We start from the raw sequence: 26146 nt of genomic DNA, 5'->3' as shown, positions 1-26146 counted from the left end.
CATTTACATATAGAATGCTTATTTATTTATATTTGCAACAGGTTCTCTTCCTCTCCCTCGCCTCCTCTTCAATATTGATGTCTATTTATCTTTAACAGTTAATGGCGCTGATTTTATCCTTTGTTAGAGGGGCGATACCTTGATGTTTTGGTTAGATGTTTGGGCATCGATATAGGAGAACTGAGGTCAATGAGTAGAACAATATGGAAACTGGATGGTGCTATGAAGGCTTCCTTACACAAACACCCAGAATAGTACATTCAGCACACATTATGGAATGAGAATGGTAGGCCAATTGTAATTATGTAACTTTTGATTCTATATTGACATCTATTTATTTTCTTTTTCTATAAAAAAAATTATGGGTTCTATATGTCTTCCTATGATCACTTACTACTGTTTTAATTATAAATTTCTGATCCATGGATTTCAATGTGCAATTTTCCAAAAAATGCTATTTTCTTTTGCTTCATCCCAGAACAAGTTGTGAATCCTTCAATAATCGTTCTTGCTGTCTTGCTTTTTTAACTGATTATTTATCTGTTTTAACTAATCAAGAGTTTCATGCAATGCAATTTCCCTATCTAAAAAAAAAGCTTTATGCAAGATTCTTTCCAAACATCATAGGACTTTTACCATGTTTTCTCAAAATCAACATAATGACAAACTTCTATCAATTACATATATTACCAAATCTGTGGAATAATAATAAGTTTAAGTGCAATATCCTCTGTTAAGGTCAAATCCTCATTTTTGGGGTGGAGTCTTGTAATTAATGTGTCAGACAATGTCCTCGTTAGGAGGTTTGTGGCTTCTCTTCAGTATTGAGAAACACTAGCTAGGAATATTCTTATGATGTATCCACATCTGTAGGATTTGTTAATGAATTCCAATAAATAATAGGTCTGCCTTTTTTTTTTTTTTGAAAAATACTGTCTTCTGAGAACTGAGCTGTTGGAAATCTTATACTCATTAATTGCATTTCATCTTTAAAATTTAAGAATGCATTGCAACGTTCAGACAATTTTTTGTTTTAGTTTTATGTTAATATCGGTTATTTAACGTGACAGGTTGAAACAAAAACTTGTGCTATGCCGCTTGAAAGTCAATGTATTTGACTGTTTATAAAAAAAAAAAAAAAAGTTGGCCACGTTAAAGCATGAAAAACATCTGAATGCGAAAAACATTTGATTTTCACTACTCATGGCTACCCTTCCTGTATTAATAATTTCGATTTGAAACACAAATATAGAAACTGCTCCGGAGACACATCCCTCCTGGAAGTTACTAGAATGCTTACCACTAATGATGAAAAATGTTTAGATATTTAACATTTCAGCTGTCTTCTAGACTTAGGTGTGTAATACTGTGTGAATTGTCTTGAATTCCTTTTGCTGCTTTGAAATAATCAGGATTTGGTAGCAAGCTGTCAGAGACCTCTACTGTCCAGAGAGATGACCCCGGATACTTTATTCCCTGTCCAACGGTAAATTAACAAGGCTTATTTTTTATTACTGCTTGAAATCCATAATGTTGTCACTGAGGTATAACTTGAACATCCAAGTTCTGAAGACTTTGATTTTGCCTTTTCCATTCAGAAATTTAAACCAAGTGGCATATCAAATTTTGATAGTTCAGGAGCATTTCAGAGAGCTTCTTAGTATTATCGTTTCTTTTTCTATGTATTCTTTCATTTGGGCTTAATATTTTGTATTCGCCTGTTTGTTTGCTCTGATGATTGGAACTTCTACAGTTAGGCCTTCATCTGCACCTTTGAGACCCTCCGCTGGCCAGCACCCAATGTCCTATATGGAGGTAATTTGTTGTTTTTTTTTAGGTTTTCTAGTTTGCTGATGGCTCATAAGGGCTATACTCGTAACATTCCTTTTTTCAACATTGTCAAATGCCAAGTTAGCCCTTCGATGATCAAATGTACTTTCGTTATTATTAGATACTAAAGAATCCAACACCAAAGCCATTTCAATTTTGTCTCCGTTCTGAGATTTTATGGACCAGAAAAGGTTGAATAAATATCATTGCTATAGTTCGGTAATGCTTTCTTTGAAGAGTGAATCCATGAATGTCCTGCGGGAGTAGGTATAATTGACCTACGCAAGTCACATGTAGACCTTGCCAGTAATAACAACACAGTTCCTTTATCTTTTTTGAGCATTTTCATGTCTTCTAGGACTAAAATCAGTAAATTGTGCAGATCTTGGCTATGATACAAAGAGGGGAGAAACATTGTGGAATAAAGGTTTGCACCGACTTACCAACTCCCCCACCCATGGTTTTTGGATAAAAGAATTGTGGTTCATACAGTAGATTCAATGTTATATCTCTTATTTTGAATTTCAGGATATTGATGATTCACCTCCAAATCCTGATCAACCACTACCAGATCCTCGATAACTCCAAGAATTAAGGTACAGCATTCTGAAGCAAAGTTGACATATTACCTTTCGCTGTATGCCTTATTTTTTTTTGTTTTTGCACAATGTACGGGGGGAAATAAAACAACTGCAATTGAACTCCTTAATATAAAATAAAATATATAACCACAGATTTGATATTCTTGTTTATAGTTTTATGTTTTAGTCCTTTGTGTTAGTTTTGCCTTTCTCCCTCTTTAGTTAGAGTTGGTGTTTTGAGCAGCCATGGGAGATTGGTCAACCCTAGAACAACTTTGGTCACACACCGGATAATGAAGAGAATGCAGGAAACGTAATAATACCAACATAAGAGAAGTATCGATCCTCTTGTCAATTTAGTATTAGAGCTCCACTCCCTATAGAGTACTAGTTCTATTCTACTTCTAAGACTGAGTTAGATATGATAGCCAAAATAGTTTTCTTTCTCATGGATTTGTCAAAAGTTAGTAGTTTATAACCTTCAACCTCTAGATCTTCGTTTAGTTTGCCTTCTGCTTCTCCTATAATTAGAAAGTTTACTTTAAGTTAGATTTCCTATATGAAATTAATTATTTTTTAGAAAACAAAAATGTCCAAGACTCAGAACTTCCCCTTATAAATCCTCATATTTCATTTTTCAAAACTTTTTCTTCCCTTACTAAATCCATAAAAACCCTTTTGAAACCGAAATACTAAGCCCTAAAAAGTATGTTCAAGACTCAAAGTTTGATTAGCATATTCTTCCAGTTGAATTTCAAGAGCACTTTATTACTCTACAGATTCCTCAAGAATTTCTACAACAGTGGATGGACAAAGGATATATTCACATTCACTTTGGTGTTATCAAAATTGCATTGAACTTTCATGGCAGAAATGGTATTCCTACTTGTATTATGATGGTTTTACTAGTCACAAGATTCAAAGATTATCAATATAAAGTACTTAATATAGTTGAGACAATTCTCATTGCAAGAGCTATCTTCTTTATAGTAATTTTCAACTACAATATGTCTTTACATGATCCAACTTTGCTAGATGTGCTAAAGGTTTAAGTGTAAATAGTAGAAACTGAAATGAAAGAATTCCAGGCAACCTTTCATTACCAGATGGCTTACAGAATTCAAGATCATGCTATAGACCTACCATTGCCTAACTCTAGTGAGGTTGTATTTGTAAAGCTAGAAGTTGTAGATAAGAATCCTAAAGGTGTTCATATTCCAAAGCAGATTTCAAATGAAAATTTTATTATCCTACTTCCTAAGTCATGGATAATAATTTATCAAAAGATTTGAAAGCAAGATAAAACAATTCAATCTTTGATCCTTTTTACACAACAAACCCAAATAGTACTATAATGATTGAGTTTGATCACAGTAAAGAAAAAGAAATTCCTACCTCAACTATTTTTCCTATACAATTCATGATGCAACAATGTGAAGTAGAACCAAATGTACTAGTTACAGACTTCAAGCTTGATGGAAAACTTCTACATGCAAATAGATCTCCATAAGGATATTGCTATTGTGACATTAATAACAGATGCAAAAGATGTCAGAAAGATAGCTAGAGAGGCTTCGTTGATGATGATGATGATTTTTTCCAAAAGAAGCCAAAAAGAAAGTCCTCACAACGATGGCTGAAAGAAAGATATGAAAAGAATATCTTGAAGTAGATCTTCTAGATGAACTTTCAGAAAAATTTAATTTCTATGTCATTTATCCTAAAAAAGCAAAGACAAAACCTTTCCAGAAAACCTATAAACTCCAGACACTTGAAAACTCAAAACCAAAAAAGCCTTTACCTCATATGTGTATGATGCAACCAAGTCAGTCTTGTGAGTCAGAATTTCTTCTTTTTCAAGAATTTCATAGATATTAGTATAAATACATTTTAAAAATCTCAAACCCCATTGATAGAGATGAATATGGAAATCAAAAAAATATTTCTTAAGCAAAAACAGTCTTGAATTGGCAAACAGAGAAATCTATTCAATGAAATTTATTTTTGCATAGGATAGAGAACAAGTCTGATCAAGTGAACTAACATTTTTATCAAAGTCTCGTCAATCCTTATAATATTATTCTTGACATTTAAACAAGGATAATAACTTTAGATTAAAAACTCAAATACATGATAAAAATCAATACTGATTACACTTAAACTTTTGTTGAAAGAGAAAAAAATGAAAAGCCTTAAGATCCAACTTGCAAATGTTCATAATCAATTCCATCAAAAACAATAGTAACAATTGTCAACCTTCAGTATTTTTGCTCCCATCAATACTGAAATACATAATATACCCTACCAAGCCTATGTTCCTCCTCAATATCAACCATGAAATGCACTTTCCCCTTCAAAACTTTTTCTCACACCATTTCAATATAAACTCCCGGCCACATCAACCCTCTTATACATTCAAACAAGATGATTTTTCACACAAATGTCAGAATAACCATTCCAAACTCCCCTTTCAAACCAACCTTCTTTTGGTATAATTGAAAAATGAATTCAAAAATTCATAGAAAAATAGTTAGTTGACCAGAGGCTCAAAAAAATTGCAAAACAACCACTTTCTCAACCTCTGAAGCCAAAACCAAGCACAAGTAATGTTGCTACTACTTCTTCAAACCCTATACTATAATATTCCCTTAAAAACACTTCTTGTGCCTTGAAACCTCTAACACAATTCATGATTCCTCTTACGCTAAATATTTTTCTAGAAATGCTCTAACAAATCGCACAAGAAAATCTCTCTCAGTTTTTCATTGAAGATATCTTCTTTACCAAGTATGAAATAGAATCTCAAATGAAAAATGATGAGTCAGACAACTCAGATGATTTAAATGAAACACTTTCACAGATTTTTAATAGAACCAATAGTTGAAGTTCCAAAGGATAACTCAGAAGTGCATAACCCTGAAGTAATGGTTGCTGAACAACCTCCTCTTTCTCAGACACATGCTTTGCTCCTTCCACATTAAAGTTTTCAGTGTTCACAATTAATGATATTCTTTTTTCGAAATGGCCTTCAAGATTCCAAGAGTTCCTAGCTTAGACACTTGTTGAATTATACTCCAATCTCAATGTCATGATAAATATGATTTTAATCAAATTTGTCCCAAGAATGGTTAAAAACCTCAAGAATTTTTAAGACAATATTAATGAATATAGACAATTATAGTTTCTTTAATGTCCAATAATCACAGGAGCTGTATTTCAATTTTCAGTAATATTTTGTGGCCAAAAAGCTCAGATTAAAAAAGATCAAAGAACAAATTTTCAAGCTAAAATGCTATTAGTTTCATTCAAAAGATTTTGATAGACATTTCTAACAGTTTTTATAGTACTTTTACATTCTTGGTGGATTTGATGATATCAATTTGAAGCAAGTTTTTTTCAATTTTGTTTTAGAAAAACTGGTTCAACAAACAATGACTTAATTGAACTTAAGATCTCTTGATTTGAAAACCATGAATCTTAGTGATATATACAAGATGATGATAAGAGCTCTTGACAAAATTTGCAAAGAGCATAAACTAATTGCAGATTTGGTGAACAATTTTAAAAAGATGGATAGACCATTTTCTTACTCCTCAGTAGGATTACAAATTAAATGTTCTTCCAAAAACTCTTCATGTTTTTATAGTCACCAAAAAAAAAAATATTTCAAAATTTAGAACCCCTAAAAATTCCTACAATTTCAAACAAAAAAAATTTTATAGAACCACAAAAAAGCCCAGAAGATTTCAAAAGTTCAAATTTGGAAGAAAGAAAAGAAACCCAGAGAAGAAAGGAAACAAATATTTTTTTTGTGGTAAATCATGATATTTTGCAAAGAGCTGGCCAAAGTCAAACAAAAAGTCAATAAAGATGATATAAGATATTGTTAATATCTCTAGTATTAATGTTTTAAATGATGACCTTGAATCAATTTTCTCATTTGATGATGAACAGATTGAAAAGTCATTGTTTATGATTAAGTAATATGATGAAGATAGCTTGGACTTAGACACAAAAGACTACTCAGAAGATAATCATTGTTTTGAGTACATGACAATTCAAAAACTCCAAAAGACCTGAACCATTCAACCTCCAAAAATACCTCTAGCCCCAATAAAAATCTTTACCAATAAACACTCTCTTCCCATAACAGTTACAGCGTTCTTTGACATAGGTGCTGCACAAAAAGTAAACAATCCTATTGTCTTATCAAAATCTCTTCGAAAAAAACAAAAAACCTTTTTCAAAATGTGGATGAAAATGTTTTCTCTAAGACTTTATTAGCAATCTTGTTACCCTTCAGATATTTTCAAGTGGATAAAGAACCCAAAGAATTTTAGGATCGTCATTTCCACAAAAAGATCTAGTTTTTGGTTTTGATGTTATTATCAATATACTAGGTTTAAAGATTAGTGAAAAATGTATCAAGTTTGAAAGTTATTTTGAGCCTTGGAAAAATTTTTCAAACCACTTCATCCACAAAAAGACCTAGTTTTTGGTTTTGATGTTATTATCAGTATACTAGGTTTAAAGATTAGTGAAAAAGGTATCAAGTTTGAAAGTTATTTTGAGCCTTGGAAAAACTTTCCAAACCATTTCACAATGATAGTCCAAACAAATTTATTCTTGAAATTCAAGCAAAAGTTCACTCAACTTTTACGTGCAGTCACTCAAAATTCCTTCGAAAATGTAAAAATTCATTGTGAAAAAACCCTAATTTTTTTATTACCTTTCATTTCAAGAAAAATGAGAGTGCCAATCCCACAAAAGCTAGTCATTAAAGTATGAACCCAGATCATTTGAAGTTAGCCATTGAAGATTGTTCACAATTCTAAGCACAAAGATTAATTGAAACAATTTATCTATGGGTGTGTAAAGCATTCTATATTAATAAAAGATCAAAACAAGTTAGAGAAAAATTAAAATTGCTTATCAATTACAAGCCTTTTGATGTTTTCCGATAAGTTTTTTCTTTCCAACAGGAAATAATTGTTTGCAAACCCATCATAAGGAAAAGTTTTCTCAAAGTTTGATCTCAAGGCAAGATTTCGATAATTAGGCATACATCCATAAGACATATACAAAATGACGTATTGCGTCTCACAACACATTTTCAGTGGATAATTATGCGCTTTGGTCTAAAAATAGCTCTTTCACTATTCTAAAAAGCAATTATAAAGATTTTGCCCTGATTTTTGAGCATGCACTCATCTACATTGATGATATTATTCTCTTCTCTCTAGATGTCACACCTTATGCATAATTATTGGATAAGTTTCAGATGATTATCTAATAGTATGAGATAATGCGCTTAGAGAAAATATGATAATTGATACTACAAAGATAAATTTTTTGGCATGCATTTAAAAGATGGCAAGTATATTATTCAACCTTACATTGCTAAGATATTTGAAGATTTTTCTAAGAAAATCTTTCAAAAAGATAAGTGTAACAATTTTTCAGTATAGTCAATTACATAAGTGAATTTCTTCTAGACCTTACTCAGATAACTCATCATCTTGGATAGATGTTAAAAAAAGAACATCAAATGGTCCAGAACATAGTCAATAAGGATGTTAAAGATAAGATCAAAATCTCTTTCCACTTTAAAAATTTTATCTGATGAAAAAAGAATTTTATAGATAGACGCAAATGACAAATATTGGTCACCCATTCTCATAGAAGAAAAAGATGGTAAAAAATAGATATGTGGATACAAAAATGGTAGATTCAAAGATTAAAAAATCCATTATCACTTTATGCTAAAACAAATTTTAGTAGTGAAATATAGAATCCAAAAATTTGAGTTTCACCGCATTAAATACACTTTCTCATGGAACTAGATATGTTAGTTTTTAATTGGATGCTTAATTTCAAGAAAAAACAAATTTCAAATGTACAGTTACTCAAATTGTCCCAATGATTTTTAAAGTACTCGTTCACCATAAGTCATATAAAAAAAAGGATAATGTTCTCCCAGATATGTTATCCAGACCTCCTCAAAGTTCTTTGAAGATCATTCCTATCATAGCAATGATGAATCTGTCATTTTTCTCTCAACCTTTGTCTTAAAAAAATCCCTTCATAACCTCTTCAACAAAATCTCACCTTGGTGATCTCCCTGATGAATCTCTCAACCTCTTAGTTGAATGACTTCTTATTGATATCCAACAGATAATTACCTAGAATACCTTGGCAGTCGTGCAAAAAACTTTATTCATAAATTTCAAGCCATACTTAGGCCCATTGGACTACATCCAAAATATCTTTTTCTACATCTCTTCTAAATACCTCATACAACTAGATTGTTTAAATAAGCGCTGATTTTTTTTATGGTTTCTTTACCAAATCCCCACTATTGCTATTGAGTTTAATGTGTCAAAGCTTAATTGGACAACTTTCATCCAACTTAATACAGAGTCATTGCACCTAAAAAATATTAGGCTCATAAAGTTTTTTGAGTGGTTTAACTCACTAAACAATTGGTTTGAATTCACCAAAAGCATTCTAATGTACTATCACATCATTTTCATATTTCACAAATCCTGTCAGCTACATAATGATGGTACAATTAATTTTTAGGCATTTTCAGATATCTATGTATACAACCAATACTCTATACAAAATAATATTTTTATACTTCGATGAGTACAGACTCCTTCCTAAAGGACTTTGCAAGATTAATCACATCCAAATCCCTGAAGAACTTTCTCATTTCAAGAAAAAATCATAGTGTTGGTACCTCTCAAAATACATCCAAGGCCTACATAGCCATCTCAACAAATAGACTTTTGTACCTCCCTTCAACAATTGATGGAGTTACTTGTCTCAAAGAATTATAAATTTTGACTTCCTCAACTCTGCAAAATTAGCACAGCACCCAACAAACCAGGATCAAGAAAACATTTAAAAAATAAAAGAAAGATTTGAATTCATAATGTATGATTAGCTGTTCAAAAATTACAACTAGGACACAAAAGAATTTGAAAAAGAATCATTTAAATGGGTTGATAACTGCATGTCCATAAAATACCTTGAAGATTTTGAAAAAAAGTGATGATGCTCCAGTCAAGAAATTTCTTATTTTAGTCTAAGATTATGTATAATTATGTGTGATGATTTCAAATTGCTTTGCAAATTACTTCAAAGACTCCAAGACAAGTTTAGTACTAACACATCAACTCAAGCTTTGCTTTTGTCAACATCAACTTTATGTCTATTTTATGTTTTGCCAATTTTATGTTTTATGTCAAATCTATTTTATTAAAGCTATTTTGATAAAAGAAAAGAAATCTTACATTTACTTTAGTAAAGATATTTTATTAAAGTTACTTTAGTCAAGTTATAGACCTGTTGTAATTATTATAAGTCCTATTTGTTTGCTTTTCTTTCTTATGTAAGTTTGTAACTCCTTGAAAAATGTCAAGTTTTCTTAAAATTTCTTTCTAACATAAATATGTTCTTTTAAAACCTCTTCTTTCTTTTGGTGATTCATTTTTACTTTTTTAATTTTTAGGTCTCAAATCAAAGTTAGTCTTCTATATCATGGTTTGCAGTGATACAAGTTAGTATGCTCTATAGTTATTATAGTATTGTGGATCTTCTACATAAAAAAGTCTTGTAGAATTGTCAAACAAATATTGATCTATTTAACAAAAAAAAGTTATTGTACTAAGAAATACTGAAGTAAGCTGCCATAGCGAAAAACATGTTCTTATAAAAGTTAGGCCACCAGCTCGATGTGATGTCAAAAGGGCGTTTAATCTCGAACACCGACTAGAATTAGTCAAGAGAATGATAATTGACGCTTGTTCTAGTTGATGCTTAAGATTAAGCGCCCTCATGGCATGATATCGAGTCAGTGGCCTGACTTTTATAGAGAAATTTATATTAGAAAGAAATTCTAAGAAAACTTGATTTCTCCAAAAGTGTTACAAACTTATATAGGAAAGCAAAGTAAACAAATAGGACTTAAAATAATTACAACGAGTTCATGACTTGACTAAAGCAGCTTTAATAAAGTGAAAGTAATATTCATTTTCTTATATCAAAGTAGCTTTAATAAAATAGACTTGAGACAAAGCTTAAAACTGACAAAACATAAAGTAGACATAAAGTTGATGTTGACAAAGGTAAAGCTTGAGTTGATATGTCAGCACCAAATTTGTCTTAGAGTCTTTAGAGCAATCTGCAAAGCATCTTGAAATCATCACACATAATTAAACATAATCTTGGACTAGAGCGTGAAATTTCTTGATTAGAGTATCATCATTTTTTTAAAAATTTTTTAAGGTATTGTGTGAATAGGTAGTTATCGACCTACTCAAATAATTCTTTTTCAAATTCCTCTAGGTTTTAGTTGTAATTTTTGAATAGCTGATCATACATTCTAAATTTAAATCTTGTTTTATTTTTTAAATGTTTCCCGAGTCTTACCAATAGAGGTTTCTTGAAAGCTGTGCTAATTTTGTAGAGTTGAAGAGGTCTAAATTTATAAATCTTCGAGATAGGTCACTCTACCAATTGTTGAAGAAAGATACAAAAATTCATTTGTTGAGATGGCTATGTAATTTTTAGAAATATTTTGAGAGGTATTCCCATCATGGTTCTTTTTTGAAAGGAGAAAGTTCTCCAGGGACTTGGATATGGTTGATCTTGCAAAGTCATTTGTGAAAGAGTTTGTACTCATTGGAGTATAAGAATATTGTTTTGTATAGAGTATGGGTTACACACATAGATGTCTGAGTATGTCTAGAAATTGATTGTGCATCATAATGTACCTGATAGGGTTTGTGAAACATGAAAATGATGTGATAGTGCATTAGAATGCCTTTGGTGAATTCAAACCAATTGTTTAATGAGTTAAACCATTCAAAAAATTTTATGAGCCCAATATCTTTTGTGTGTAGGTGAGCAAGATGAAAGTTGCCTAATAAAGCTTTAACACACTAACGTCAATAACAATAGTGTGAATTTGGCAAAGATACCATAAAAAGAATCAAGGTTTCTTTAAACAGTCTAACTGTATGAAGTATTTGAAAAAGATAGAGAAAAGAATATTTTGGATGTAGTCCAATGGCCACAATGCCATGGTTATTTCTTTTTATGATAAGTATGGCTTGAAATTTATAAATATGGTCTTTTGCACAACTATCAAGGGTTTTTTAGGTAATTATCAATTAAATATTAGAATAAAGTCATTCAACTAGAAGGTTGAGAGATTCATCAGAGAGATTACCAAGGTGAGGTTTTATTAAGGGGGTTATGAAAGGATTTTGTGAGGATGAAAGTTAAGAGAAGGATGAGGGATTCATCATTATTATGACAAGAATGATCTTCAAAGAACTTGAAAGAGGTTTAGATAATATATCTTGGATAACATTATCCTTTCCTTTTATAAGCATTGTGGTGAAGAAGTACTTTGAAAATCATTCAAGACAATTTGAGTAAATGTGCATTTAGCATTTACTTTTTCTTGAAATTAAACATCTGCTCAAAAGCTAACATATCTAATTCTACAAGAAAGTGATATCCAATGAGGTGAAAGTTAAATATTTGAATTCCATATTTCACTACTATTATTATTATTTTTTTGCGTAGAGTGATAATGGATTTTTGAACATTTAAATCTACTATTTTTGTATATACATATTTATTTTTTACCATATTTTTCTTTTATGAGAATGGCTAACCAATATTTGTCACTTGTGTCTGTCTGTAAAATTTTTTTTATCAGATGAAATATTTAAAGTGTAAAAAGACTTTAATCTTGTCTTTAACATCTTTACTATGTTTGCTTTTAGGACCATTTGTAAGGTTTTTTCTTTAATATCTATCTTAGAAAACGAGTTATTTGAACAAGGTCTAGAAGAAATTCACTCGTGTAATTGACTATATCGAGAAATTGTTACACTTATTTCTTTGAAAGATTTTCATCAGAAAAATCTTCAAGTATCTTGACAATGTGAAGTTGAGCAATGTACTGGTCATATTTTAAACGTATGCCAAGGAAATCTATCTTTGTAGCACCAATTATCATATTTTTCTCTAAAAGCATTATACATACTATTGGATAATCATATGAAACTTATCCAATAATTATGCATAAGATGTGATAACTAAAAATAAGAGAAAAATATCATCAATGTAGATGAGTGTATGCTTGAGAATCAGGGCAAAAATCTTTGTCATTGCTTTTTGAAATAGTGAAAAAACTATTTTTAGACCAAATGGCATAACCATCTACTGAAAATGATGTTGTACGGTGCAAAATACTATTCTGTATCTATCTCGGGGATGTATACCTAATTGTCAAAATCTTGTCTTGAGGTCAAACTTTGAGAAAATTTTTGCTTGTGACAAGCTTGTGAACAATAATTTCTTATTGAGGAAAGAAAACTTATCTTTTGTAAGAAAAACATTAAGAGGTTTGTAATTGATAACCAATCTTAATTTTTTTGAAACTTGTTTAGATCTTTTGTTGGTATAGAATGCTTCACACGCCTATAGAGAAGAAGTTGGTTCAATTAATCCTTGAGCTTGGAGTTGTAAACATTCTTTAATGGCTAGCTTCAAATGATCTTAGCTCATGCTTGAATGACTAGCTTTTAGGAAATTTTCATTCTCATCTTTCTTGAAATAAAAGGTAATAAAAAATTCAAGATTTTTCACAATGGGTTTTTACATTCCTAGAGGAATTCTGAGTGACTATTTGCACATAAAATTTGATGAACTTTTGCTTGAATTCCTAGAACAAATTTGTTTGGACTGTCATTATGAAGAAGTTTATAAGTTTTTTCAAAGTTGGAAATAACTTTCAAACTTGATACCTTTTTCATAGAGCTTTAAAATTGGTATGCTGATAATAACATCAAAATCAATAAGTAGATCTTTTTGTGAAAGTGGCAATCCTAAAATTCTTTGGGTTAACTGATAATCTGAAAATATTTGAAAGGTAATAAGATTGCTAATAAAGTTTGTAGAGAAAATATTTTCATTAGTGATCTTGAAAAAAGTCTTTTATTTTTCCCAAAGGAATTTTGGTAAGAAAATAAGATTGGCTATTGTTTGGGTAGCACCTGTGTCAAAGAAAGTCGTAACTATTTGGGAGGAGATTTTTTATAGGTAAAGATTTTTACTAAGGTTAGAGGAGTTTTTGGAGGTTGAATGATTTGGATCTTTTAGAGTTCTTAAATTATTATGTACTCAAAATAGTGATCATTTTATGAATAGTCATTTGTGTCTGAGCTATCTTCATGTTTTTGCTTGATCATAAATAACATTTTAGTCTGCTCATCATTAATAGAGAAAATCGATTTAAGGTCATTATTTAAAATACTAATACCATAGATATTAGCAATATCTTGTATCATCTTTACTAATTTTCTATTTTACTTTAGGTAGCTATTTGCAAAATATCTTGGTTTACCACAAAGAAAACATTTGTTTCTTTTTTTTTTTTGGGTTTATTTTGTTTTTTTCTAAATTTGAACTTTTGAAATCTTTTCAACTTTTTTGTGGTTCTAAAAAGTTTTTTCTATTTGAAGTTATGGGAATGTTTGGGGGTTCTTAATTTATTGAAGTGATTTATTTACTGCAAAGACATGAAGAGTTTTTAAAAGAACATTTAATCTGTAATCTTATTGAGAAGTAAGAACTTAGTTCATCCATCTTTTTAGAATTATTCACTAAATTTGTAATGTATTTGTGCTCTTTATAAATTTTGTCAAGAGCTCTTATCATCATCTTATAGATATAACCAATATTCATGGTTCTCAAATAAAGAGATCTTAAGTTCAATTGAGTCATTATCTGTTGAGCCAGTTATTTTAGAATAGAATTGAGAAAGGCTTACTTAAAATTGACATCATCAATTTTATAAAAAATGTAGAGTTACTGTGAAAACTGTTGGTAATGTCTATCGAGATCTTTTGGATGAACTGAATAGCATTTCAGCTTGAAAATTTTTCTCTAATCTTTTCTAATCTATGAGTTTCCTAGCCATAAAATATTGCTAAAAATTGATATATAGATTCTGTGATTGTTGGGCATTAGAAAAACTATAATTGTCTGTATTAACCAATATTATCTTAAAAATTTTTTAGGTTTCAACCAGTTTTAAGACAAATCTAATTAGAACCAAATTTATTGTAACATTGAGATTGGAGTTTAATTCAAAAAGTCCATGAGCTAGGAACTCTTAGAATCTTGAAGGCCATTTGAAAAAAGGAATATCATTAATTGTGATCATTGAAAACTTTGATATGGAAATAGCATGTACTAAGGAGGAGAAACATCCATTACTTAAAGGTTGTGCACTTTTAGGTTATCTTCTAAAACTTTTATTGTTGATTCTATCATGAAGATCTATAGAAGTGTTTCATCTAAATCATCTGAGTTATTTGATTCATCATTTTTCATTTGAGATTTTATTTCATAATTGGTAAGGAAGATATCTTCAATGAAAAACTAAAGGTTGTTTGCTTGTGCCATTTGTTAAAGCATTTTTGGAAAAACATTTGGAGTATGAGAACTCATAAGCTATGTTGAAGGTTTCAAGGCATAAGAGGCACTTTTCAGGGTGTGTTCTCGTATAAGGTTTGAGGAAGTAGTAGCAACATTACTTGTGCTTGGTTTTGACTATGGACATTAAGAAAGTGGTTGTTCTATAATTCTTTTAGGTTTTTGGTCAACTGACTATTTTTTCTAAATTTGTAAATCTTTGTTTCAATTATACCAAAAGGATATTGGTTTAAAAGGGGAGTTTGAGATGGTTGTTCTGACATTGATGTAAAGAATTATCTTACTTGAGTGTATGAATGGGTTGATGTGGCTAGGGGTTTGTATTGAAATAGTGTGAAAAAAAGGTTTTGGAGATGAATGTGGGTTGAATGGTTGATATTGAAGAGGAGAAATGTAGGCTTGGTAAGGTGTATCATGAATTATAATGCATTCCAATATGGAGGTTGGCGGTTGTTGTTGTTGTTTCTAATGGAGTTGATTCTAAAGATCTACAAGTTGGATCTTGAGGCTTTTCATTTTTTTCTTTTTGTAAAAGTATAAGTGTAATCAGTATTGGTTTCTATCATGTATCTAAGTTCTCAATCTAAAGTTATTATCCTTGTTTGAATGTCAAGAATAATACTATGAAGATTGACGAAACTTTGATCAAAATGTTAGCTCACTTAATTTAGCTTGTTTTCTATCCTATGCAAAAATGTATTTTGTTGAATAGAGTTATCTTTCTACTAGTTTAGGACTGCTTCTGCTCGATAAATACTTTTCTAGTTTTCATATTCATCTTTGTCAGTGGAATTTGGGATTTTGGAATGTGTTTGTACTGATCTCTATGGAATTCTTGAAAAAAAGAAAATCCTGAGCCATAAGATTGACTTGGTTATATCATACACGTCTGAGATAAAAGTTATTCTAGTTTTGGGTTTTTAGGTGTCTAGGGTTTATAGGTTTTTTTAAAAGGTTTTGTCTTTGCTTTTCCAGAATAAAAGACATAGAAATCAAATTTTCTTGAGGGTTCACTTAGAAAATCTACATCAGGATTTCCTTTTTCATATATTTCTTTCAGCCTTTGTTGTGAAGACTTTCTTTTTGGCTTCTTTTAAAAATCATCATCATTAAAAAAACTTCTGTAGCTATCTTTTTTAACATCTTTTGCATTTGTAATCAATGTCCCAATAGCAATATCCTTCTAAAGATCTATATGCATATGTTGGCTTTTCATTAGGCTTAGAGTGTGTAATTGGTACATTTGATTCTGCTTGAAATGGTTGTATCATGAACTATGTAGAAAAAAATTGGGATAGGAATTATTTTCCTTTATTTTGATCAAATTCAATCATCACAGTACCATATAGGTTTGTTTTGTAAAAAGGATCAAAGTGTTAAATTAGTTCATCTTACTTCCAAATCTTTTAATAATTTATTATCTACGACTTAAGAAATAGGGCAATGAGTTTTTCATTTGAGATCTGCTTTAGAATATGAACACATCTAGGATTCTTGTTTGCAACTTTTCGCTTTACAAATACAACATCACCAAAGTTAGACAATGGTAGGTTTATGACATGATCTTGAATTCTATAAGCCATTTAGTAGTGAAGTGTTGCCTAAAATCCTTTCTTTTTAGTTCTTAATATCTACACTTGAACCTTTAGTGCATTTAGCAAAATTGGATCATGTAGAGACATGTTGTAGTTGGGAAATACTATGAAAAATATAGTTCCCACAATGAGAATTGTCTCAACTATGCCAAGTACTGCATGTTGGTAATCTCTGAATCTTATATCCAGTAAAGCCATTCTGGTTCAAGTAGGAATACAATTTCTACCATGAAAGTTCAATGCAATTTTGATAATATTAAAGTGAATTTAAGTATATCCTTGGCTATCCATTGTTGTGCAAATTTTAAAGAAATTTGGTAACTAACAAAGTGCTTTTGAGATCCAGTTGAGAGAATACACTAATCAAATTTTGAAACTTGAACATACTCTTTTGGGGCTTGGTATTTTAGTTTCAAAAGGATTTTTATGGATTTAGTAAGAGAAGAAAAAGTTTTGGAAAAAGCAATAAAGGGATTTACAGAGGAAGTTTTATGTTTTGGACTTTATTGTTTTCTTGAAGATAATTAATTTCATACAGGAAATCTAACTTAGAAAAAGTAGATTTTCTAATTACAAGAAAAGAAAGAGATGGTAAACTAAATGAAGATCTAGAGGCTGAAGGTTGTGAAGTTGACAAATCCATGAGAAAGAAGATTTTTTTGGCTATCTTATCCAACTCAGTCTTAAGAGTAGAACAGAACTAGTATTCTATATAGAGTAGAGCTCTAATACCAAATAGATAAAAGGATTGGTTTTAGTATCGACTTCTCTTTAATAAGATTGAAATCAATAGATAATTTTTGTTATCTTAATTCTTCTTCTTTAACTTTGGTGATCAATTTTTATAGTTTTTCTTTTTAAGATACTTAATTGTCGTTTGAGTTCTTAATTTTTTTATTTTTTATTTTTGGTTGATGGTGACTATATTGTTGTTTGAATTTATCTTTAATATCTTCAAAAATGAAAAGAAAAAAAAAAGTTGTCATTTTGAAAGTGGTTGGTTTAGTTTTGGTTGTTGGAATTAACAATAAAAAAAAAGCACTAGAAACATGAATGCTCCTATTTTCTTCGAAGAAGAATATTTAAAAGTAAAAAGTATGAAACAAACGAAAAATGGACAATTCAAATCTCCAGATCAAAAATTGGCTAAGCATCTACCTGCCACTGAGTCTTACCTAGATTCCCTTATAAGAGATCAAGATTCATCATCTTTCTCTCTAGTGAGCCAACCTAACTTCATAGACGAAGAATTGGATAGAGAAATTGATGAAGGGGAAGATATCCCAACAATCATGCTTTCAAAAGAAGAAAAAAACATAATCAAGAAATTGTTGAAAGGGATGATATCCCAACAATCTTGCTTTTAAAAGAAACAAAGAATAGAATCAGAGCCCTTGGAAAAATGCTATCATTATGAAAACTTTTGGGAAGACATTTGGCTATAACTTTCTTTATCCTAAAGTCAAAGCTCAATGGCGGCCAAAATGAGACATGGAATGCATTAACTTAGGACATGATACAGAATTAAATACACATGGAAGGTATGCTAGAATTTGAGCTCAAGTGGATCTAGATAGGCCCTTGGTGCTTAAAATTCATATTAGAAAATTAATGCAAGTGGTCTTATATAAATAAGTTAATCTTTGCTTTGCCTGCAGTGTCATTGGGCATAAAATGTTGAAGAAGGAGGTAGGCTTTTGAAATTAAATCACCGACGTAAAAGAAAGAATCAATTTGGGGTAATTACACATAAATTGTTCTTTATTTTTATTAAATTCAACCAGCCTTTTAATATACTTACAAGATAACTAACACGAGTAAAAAACTCAAATAGTTAACTAAGGAGAAAAATAGGAAAAATAGTGGCTAAATATTAGGAATCACCTAGCCACATACAAGAATTAACTACCAACTATATCTTAAGAACCTGGATAATAAGCCCAAACGTGAACTAAATTTTGGATCACTTTTCAACACTCTCCCTTAATTCAAAATCACATACTCTAAGAAGTAATCTAAAGTAGAAAATTTCATCTTTTGAAAGTGCTTTGGTGAGAAGATTTGCTAGTTGCTCGTTTATTCCACAATGCTTTATTTTGATTATGCCATTTGTAACTAAGTCATGAATAAAATGAAAATGAATATCGATGTATTTTGTTATCCCATGAAATGTTGAATTCTTTGTCATAGCAATTGTTGACTTGTTGTCATAAAAAGTTTAGTTGCTCTATCTTGAACCTGACAAAGATCTGCTAAAAGTCTTCTAATCCAAATTGCTTGACAAATTGCTGAAGTTGTGGATACATACTCAGCTTCTGAATATGATAAATTTGTTGTAGCTTGTTTTTTTTTAACTTCATGTGATGGCACTTGATCCAATAGTGAAAACACTTGTCTAAGTACTCTTTCTATCATCCAACAAACTTGTCCAATCACTATCTGTGAATCCATATAACTTGATGTTTGTAATTTGTCAATACAAAATCCCAAAAACACTAGTTTTAGCAATATAATGTAAGATTCTTTTTGTCATTCTAAAATAATATTTTGTGAGACTTTGCATAAACTTGGAGATTACACCAACAAAAAATGCAACATATGGTCTAGTATGGGTCAAATAAATCAAATCTCTTACTAAGTTTCTAAAAATCTTTGCATCAGCCTTTTTTGAACCATCTTCAAGTTGTAACTTCTCATTCATGTTTATGGGTGTGGTAATTGGATTGCAATTGAGCAAATTAAATCTTTTAAGTAGGTCTATTGCATATTTCTTTTGTGAAATGAAAATTTCATCCTTACCTTACTTCACCTCAAGCCCCAAAAATTAATGCAACAAACCCATGTCTTACATCTCAAATTTCTTTTTCATGTTAGATTTAAATTCAATAACAAGAGAATCATATGAGCCTATATAAATAATATCAACATAAAAATAAACAATTATAAGATCATCTCTTCTTTGCTTCTTCACATAAATAGTAGGTTCATTTTCACTCTTTATGAAATTATTATGATAGAAATAGCTATCAATCTTATTATACCATGCTCGTGGCACTTGCTTCAACCTGTTAAATGCCTTATTTAGCTTGTACACCTTTGTCTCATTACCTTTGATCACAAACCCTTCAAGTTGATTGACATACACCTCTTCTTTCAAGTCTCCATTTAAAAATGCAAACTTGACATCAAATTGATAAACAGGCTAATGAAGTTGTGCAGCTAAGGCTAAAATAATTCTCACAATTTCAAATCGAGCAACTAAAGAAAAAGTTTCTTCAAAATCAATACCTTGTTGTTGTATCCTTTCAACATCAAATGGGCTTTGTGCTTTTGTATGGTTCCATTAGCATGGTACTTCATTTTGAACACCCATTTGAGACCAATTGGATTCTTGCCTTTAGGTAAATCTACCATATCCCATGTTTCATTTTTATGGATTGCCATCATCTCTTCTTGCATTGCATTTTGCCATTCTTTTTGGTTTGCTACTTCTTTAAAAGTTATAGGATCTAAAACAAAGAGAGCAAATTGACAAGTTTCATAAATATCTTTTAAAGATTTAAACTTTCTTAGAGGTGTTTCATCTAATAATTCTTCTAAAAAAGGTGAACTATTATGTTGTAAGGTTGGAAGTGGAGAGTGTGATGAGGAAACTGGTGAATAAAAACTGACTGGAGAGTTTATATGGGTTAATTCAATACTTTCATTTGTTGTATTCTCACTTGGATTCTCACTTTCACTTGAAATCAGAATTTGAGTTGTCTCATTTATGTCTATCCACTCCCAACTTGTTTCTTCATCAAATATCATATTTTTACTAATAATCACCTTGCCACTAAGAGGATTATATAGACGATATGCCTTGGATTAAGTGCAATATCCCACAAAAATGCATTTCTTAGATTTTTTTTCAAGTTTGTAATGAGCTTGAGAATTAACCAAAGCATATACAACACAATAAAAAATCTTTAAATGGCTTATCGTTGGTTTTGTATCTCGTCAAGCTTCATAAGATGTCTGATTGAAGATTGCTTTTGTAGGAAAAAGATTTAGCAAGCAAACAGTAGTTACCATAGCTTTAGCCTAAAAATGATTCGATAATCCTCTTGCTTGCAATAAACTTCTATCCATTTCCATAATAGTATGATTTTTTCTTTCAACTACATCATTTTGCTCTGGAGTGTATGGTGCAATCAATTCCCAGTGAATGTTATTTTCATCACAAAAAAGGTTAAACTCATTAGATAAAAATTTTTCTTCTTGATAAGTGTGAAGAGTCTTTATGAAAGCTCCATTTTGCTTTTTTATAAAAGCCTTGAATTTTCTAAAACTTTCAAAAGTCTCTGACTTGTTGTTTAAAAAATAAACCCAACTCATTCGATTACAATCATCAATAAAGAGTAAAAAATACTTATTCCCACCAAGTGATGTAGGTCTCATAAACCCACATAGATCGACATGTATTAATTTAAGTCATTCAGAGGTTTTCCATAACTATCAACTTGGAAACAACTTTTTTGCTTATTTCTCGTAAAAACACCCTTCACATAAATCAAGTGATCCAATTTGAGTCAATCCAAGAACCATACATTTCCTACTTAGTAACTATAAGCCTTTGATATTGAGATATCCATATCATAGATGCCACAATTTTGATTTATCTTTCGTACTAACAATAAGAGCTTGGTTTTTTACGTTAGAAATTTTAAGTGGAAACTTTTTATTTTCTTTCATATCACATTCACCATAGTTTGCCTAAATTTATCTTTAATCATACATTCTCTATTCTCAAACATAATTGCACATCCACCAACCATTAGTTGTCCAACATTCAACAAACTATACACCAAATTAGGAACTAAGAAAATATCAAAAAGTAATTTTATTTTACCATTGCTTGTCTTCACTGTAATAGTACTTTTTCCTTCAACTTGTATCTGCTTGTTATCCCCAAGTCTAACGTGCAACTTTTGTGACTCATCAAGATCCTTAAATAGCTATTTATTATGGGTCATATGATTTAAGCACCCACTATCCACAAACCAAACATTATTTTAAACTTCATTAGTAGGTAAATGGGCTATGAATAAATTACTTTCTTTGCTTTCTTCCTCCACATAGTTCACTTGGTTCCAATATTTTGCCTTTACATGCCCAAATTTCTTGCAATTGCAAAATTAGACAGCTCTTCTATTCTTCTTTTGCTCACCAACAGAATACCTTTCTTGTCTATCAAAACGGCCTCTTCCTCTATCTCTACCACGTTTTCTTCCACGAAAGCTTCCTCTACCACATCCTTTTCCAACAGACATTTTCTTTCTAGTTTTTTCTCCTTTCACTTGAAATGCCTTCTCATCAATCTTCTCTTGTGATCTATTCAACCTTGCCTCACAATCTTGCAAAGAACCTATTAGTTCATCAAAAGAAAAAATAGACAGATCCTTAGACTCTTCTGTTACAACAATTATATAATCAAACTTTAGAGTTAGGCTTTTTAAAACTTTGAAAATAACAGTCTCGTCAATAATCTTATCACCATAAGATTTCAGTTAAGTAACAATAGAAATTACTTTAGAAAAAAAATCATGCACTGTTTCTTTACTTGTCATCATCAAAGTTTCAAATTCATGTCAAAGCGTTTTGAGTTTCACAACAATAACTTTTGAAGAGCCTTGAAGCTATTTTTGTAAGGTTTCTCAAGCTTCATTTGAAGTGTTAGCTGCTACAATCACGAAGAAAAGTATCTCATGAACTGCCTATTGAATGATAAATAGGGATTTGGAATCCTTTTTCTTGTTGTCTTTCAATTGTCTTTCATCATTATCATTCTCATCGTATCCGATCTCTACATCTTAAGAGTTGAAAAGTGTATTCATCTTGATGCTCTAGAAGTCGTAACATTTTCAATTGAACATGGGAATGAGAGGTTGGGTTACATTTAAACTGTCATTAACTATCATCATTGACAATTCAGTGGATACAAAAAATGGATAAGAATCTTAAGGCTTTAATATCAAAAATTTGTTAGGGAAGGGAGTAGGTTTTTTGAAATTAAATCATTGACGTCAAATAAAGAATCAATTTTGGGTAATTGCACATAAATTGCTCTTTATTTTTATTAAATTCAACTAACCTTTTAATAAGCTTGTAAGATAACTAACATGAGTAAAAAACTCAAACAGTTAACAGATAATAAGAAAAGTGAGAAATAGTAGTTGAATATTAAGAATTACCCAATCAAGTACAAGAATTAACTACCAACTATATATTAAGAACTTGAACATTGAGCCCAGGCATGAATTAAATTTTGAATCACTCTTCAACTTAGAAAAAAGGTTTGTTCTTTTAGTAAATTGAAGGAGGTGGGTGGATATGGTAGCATCGCAACAGCCTATTGAGATGAAAAATGAGACAGGTTCAAAGGGGAAGAGTATGGTCCATGAATGGCTGTCACACGTAGGAGATCCAAACAAGGCAGAGAGCATAAGTCGGGCAAGGAAGACCCGAAAACAAACCCATCTCAAAACTCGAAAGACAAGGGCGAGAGTAAGGTGATGGAATAGGACGTGGTAGAACCCTCTCAACGGTTGAAAAATCAGGCCTCTTGGTTTGTTCGGCAGAGTTCTATAGATTTACATGAGAGTAACGTATCTCATGCATTTAATGCTTGTCCTTTTACCCGTCAATCCAACTTCCCTAACTCTAACTCACCTAGTTTGGCCCCACCAAAGCAGGTGAGTTCCCTGTCCGCATTCCAATTCTCTAGTCAACCAAAGAACCCCCCCTAAACGTCCCAAAATCAGCTCTAAGAACACCAAGCCCAAACCTGTCGCCGGAACCAACGCCTTATCCCCTCGATCCCGTGGAGAACCTTCTAGAAATCTACTCAAAACTGGATTCAATGTTCCTTCACCTAGGAGAAAAAGTTATCAGGATCACAAGAACAATGGAAATCCTGTTCAACGGCAACCCCCAAGAGGAGGACTGGAGCAAAAGGGAGATCGGCCTAGCTTGGAACAATTTGTCGATCACCATGGATATCGACAGTCCACAACCCCACCTACTCTTAGTAAACAGTCAACAACAAATTTTCATCCTCAGGCAATTGGAACCTCTTCCACCCTACAAGGGCATGGCACTAACCTAAGTCTTCCTAGACACAGTGAGGAGACTGAACTTAGTAAAAGACAACAATGCACTAACCAAAGAATGCTTGAAGTCTTTCCCATGAGGTGCCTTTTTTGAAATGCTAGGGATGCTGGAAGCCCTAACTTTCGGCGTACATTTATGAATCTGATGCGAATCAATAACCCAAGTATTGTGATAATTACCGAAACCAGAATTTCGAGGGAGAATGCTGAAAGAGTGTGGAACTCGCCAGGATTTGATAGAACTTTTCGGGTTGATGCTGAAGGCTTCTCGGGTGGTTTCTGGTTCCTTCGGCACTCTGCTGAAGTTTCGGTTAACATCCTTCGACACTTTTCCCAAGTCATTCATCCCCCTGTCCAGGTAACTTCTGTTTCTTCTGTTCATGCTTCTTTTTCTTCTTATTCTTTTGTTTGGATGATATCTGCTATTTATGCTTGTCCTTGCGTTGCCTTAAGACGCCTCCTTGGGGAAAACCTCTCAGCCTTTGCTCAGTCTCATTCTTTTCCTTGGATTATAATAGGGGATTTCAATGATGTTATAAGTGAGCCTGAGAAACTAGGCGGACGGCCCCTTAGCCAATCTAGAATTCGGCTATTCCAAGATTGCATGAATAATTATGGCATGATGGATCTTGGCTTTGTTGGCCAATAGTTTACCTGGACAAACAAAAATGACTTCGGCCAAATCAAACGTGAGAGATTGAATAGGGATTGGGCTAACTGTGATTGGAAGGCCATTTTCCCTGACTCCTTGGTGTTCCACTTGACTCGGGTTCATTCCGATCATAGTCCTGTTTTGTTGGATACCAATCCCAGAATGCCAAGATTCGGGCCCGCACCCTTTCAGGTTTGAAACTATTTGGTTTTCACACATGGAGAAATTATTGAGAACATTTGGAGCCAGACGCATAATTCCCTCCTTGAAGCTATCCCAAACTTTAGAGATGGCATTACCTTATGGAATAAACATACTTTTGGAAATATCTTTTATAAGAAAAGAAGGATACGCGCTTAACTTGATGGCATACAGCGATCTCTCAATTCTGCCTCCAATGCATGGCTGCAACAATTGGAAGAATCCCTGATGAATGAATATCAACATATTCTCAAACTTGAAGAGGAGATTTGGCCTCTTAAGTCAAGAGTGGATTGGATCATGGATGGTGATCGTAATACAAGATTCTATCATATGACTACAATCCTGCATAGACGTAAAAACAAAATTCTTGCTCCAAATGACACGGTCGGCTATTGGATTAATGATGAAGTGGGGATTAAAACCTTAGTTTTGAAGCATTTTGACATGCTTTATTCTACTTCTCTGAAACTAGCAACTTTCACTCCTCTCTCAGTAGTCGTTTCGCCAACCCGCCTAATGATAATGATCTAACTCGCCTCACTGCCCCAATTTCTTGCCTTGGAAGTGTTCAAAGCCATTTCCAGCATGAAGCCCCTCAAGGCACCAGGTCTTGACGGCCTCTATCCTATTTTCTTCCAAAAGTGCTGGAATATTGTTGGTCAATCCATTTTTCAGTTTATCAATCAGACTTTTCCGGATTGTCATGTCCCTGCTAAGATCAATGAATGTTTTATTTGCTTGCTTCCAAAGGTTTAGAACCCCGAAAGCATTAGTCAGTTCCGTCCCATCAGCTTGTGCAATGCTATCTACAAGGTTATTACCAAAATCCTTGTCAATAGAATTAGGCTTTGTCTTGCTCGCATCATCCATCCTCTCCAGTCCAGCTTTGTTCCTGGAAGAAGAGCCCACGATAATGTGATTATTGCCCAAGAAGTCATCCACTCTTTCAAAAAAAAAGAAAGGGAAGCAAGGTCTCATGGTTGTGAAGGTTGATCTGGAAAAGGCCTCTGACAAATTGGAATGGGGCTTTGTTAGGGATGTTTTGTATTTCTTCAATTTCCTACAGGATTGGTCAATCTAATAATGTCTTGTATCTCCTCTACCAGCATGACTATCCTTATCAATGGGGAAAAAAGTTTCAAATTCACCCCTTCAAGAGGGATTCGACAGGGGGATCCTTTATCGCCCTACATTTCTTTGCATGGAATACTTGTATCTTAAAATTTTGGAGGATTGCGAAAACCAGAATTGGGAACCCATCCAACTTTCTAGGAGAGGGCCTAAACTCTCTCACATATTTTTTGCTGATGACCTTATCCTTATGGGAAAAGCTACGGTGAAAACTTGTCATGCAATGCAGAATGTTCTACGGGATATTTTTTAGAATCTCTGGGCAAACCATCAATTTGACCAAGTCGACATTGTTCTTTTCCCAGAATATGGAAGGAGCAATGATGGATTCCCTCAGCAACATTATGGGAATCTCTTTTTTTTTTTTTTTATCTTGGTAAGTACTTGGGATTTCCTCTATCCGATAAATGGAAAGCAAGCAACTACAGATTCATTGTTGACATAATCAAGCAGAAACTCTCTGACTGGAAAGCCAACCTG

At 32.0% G+C, this 26146-nt stretch overlaps 1 pseudogene across 1 annotated transcript in view; it reads left to right on the top strand.

Annotated features, from left to right (window-relative positions):
- The window catches only part of LOC111281456 (peroxisomal membrane protein PEX14-like), a 28998-nt pseudogene that overhangs the window by 1019 nt on the left and 1833 nt on the right, over positions 1-26146 (top strand). The window contains exons 5-11 of the transcript XR_016341993.1: positions 128-297; positions 1413-1486; positions 1599-1660; positions 1754-1815; positions 2213-2257; positions 2359-2426; positions 23869-24037. The product of XR_016341993.1 is annotated as a peroxisomal membrane protein PEX14-like (transcript). The remainder of the gene's footprint in view (positions 1-127; positions 298-1412; positions 1487-1598; positions 1661-1753; positions 1816-2212; positions 2258-2358; positions 2427-23868; positions 24038-26146) is intronic.

The sequence above is a fragment of the Durio zibethinus genome, chromosome 5, assembly GCF_047325235.1.
Source record: "Durio zibethinus cultivar Kanyao isolate XHJ-2024 chromosome 5, ASM4732523v1, whole genome shotgun sequence".
Lineage (NCBI taxonomy): Eukaryota > Viridiplantae > Streptophyta > Magnoliopsida > Malvales > Malvaceae > Durio > Durio zibethinus.
Note: the sequence above shows the minus strand (reverse complement) of the source record. Positions and strands in the feature narration are given on the sequence as shown.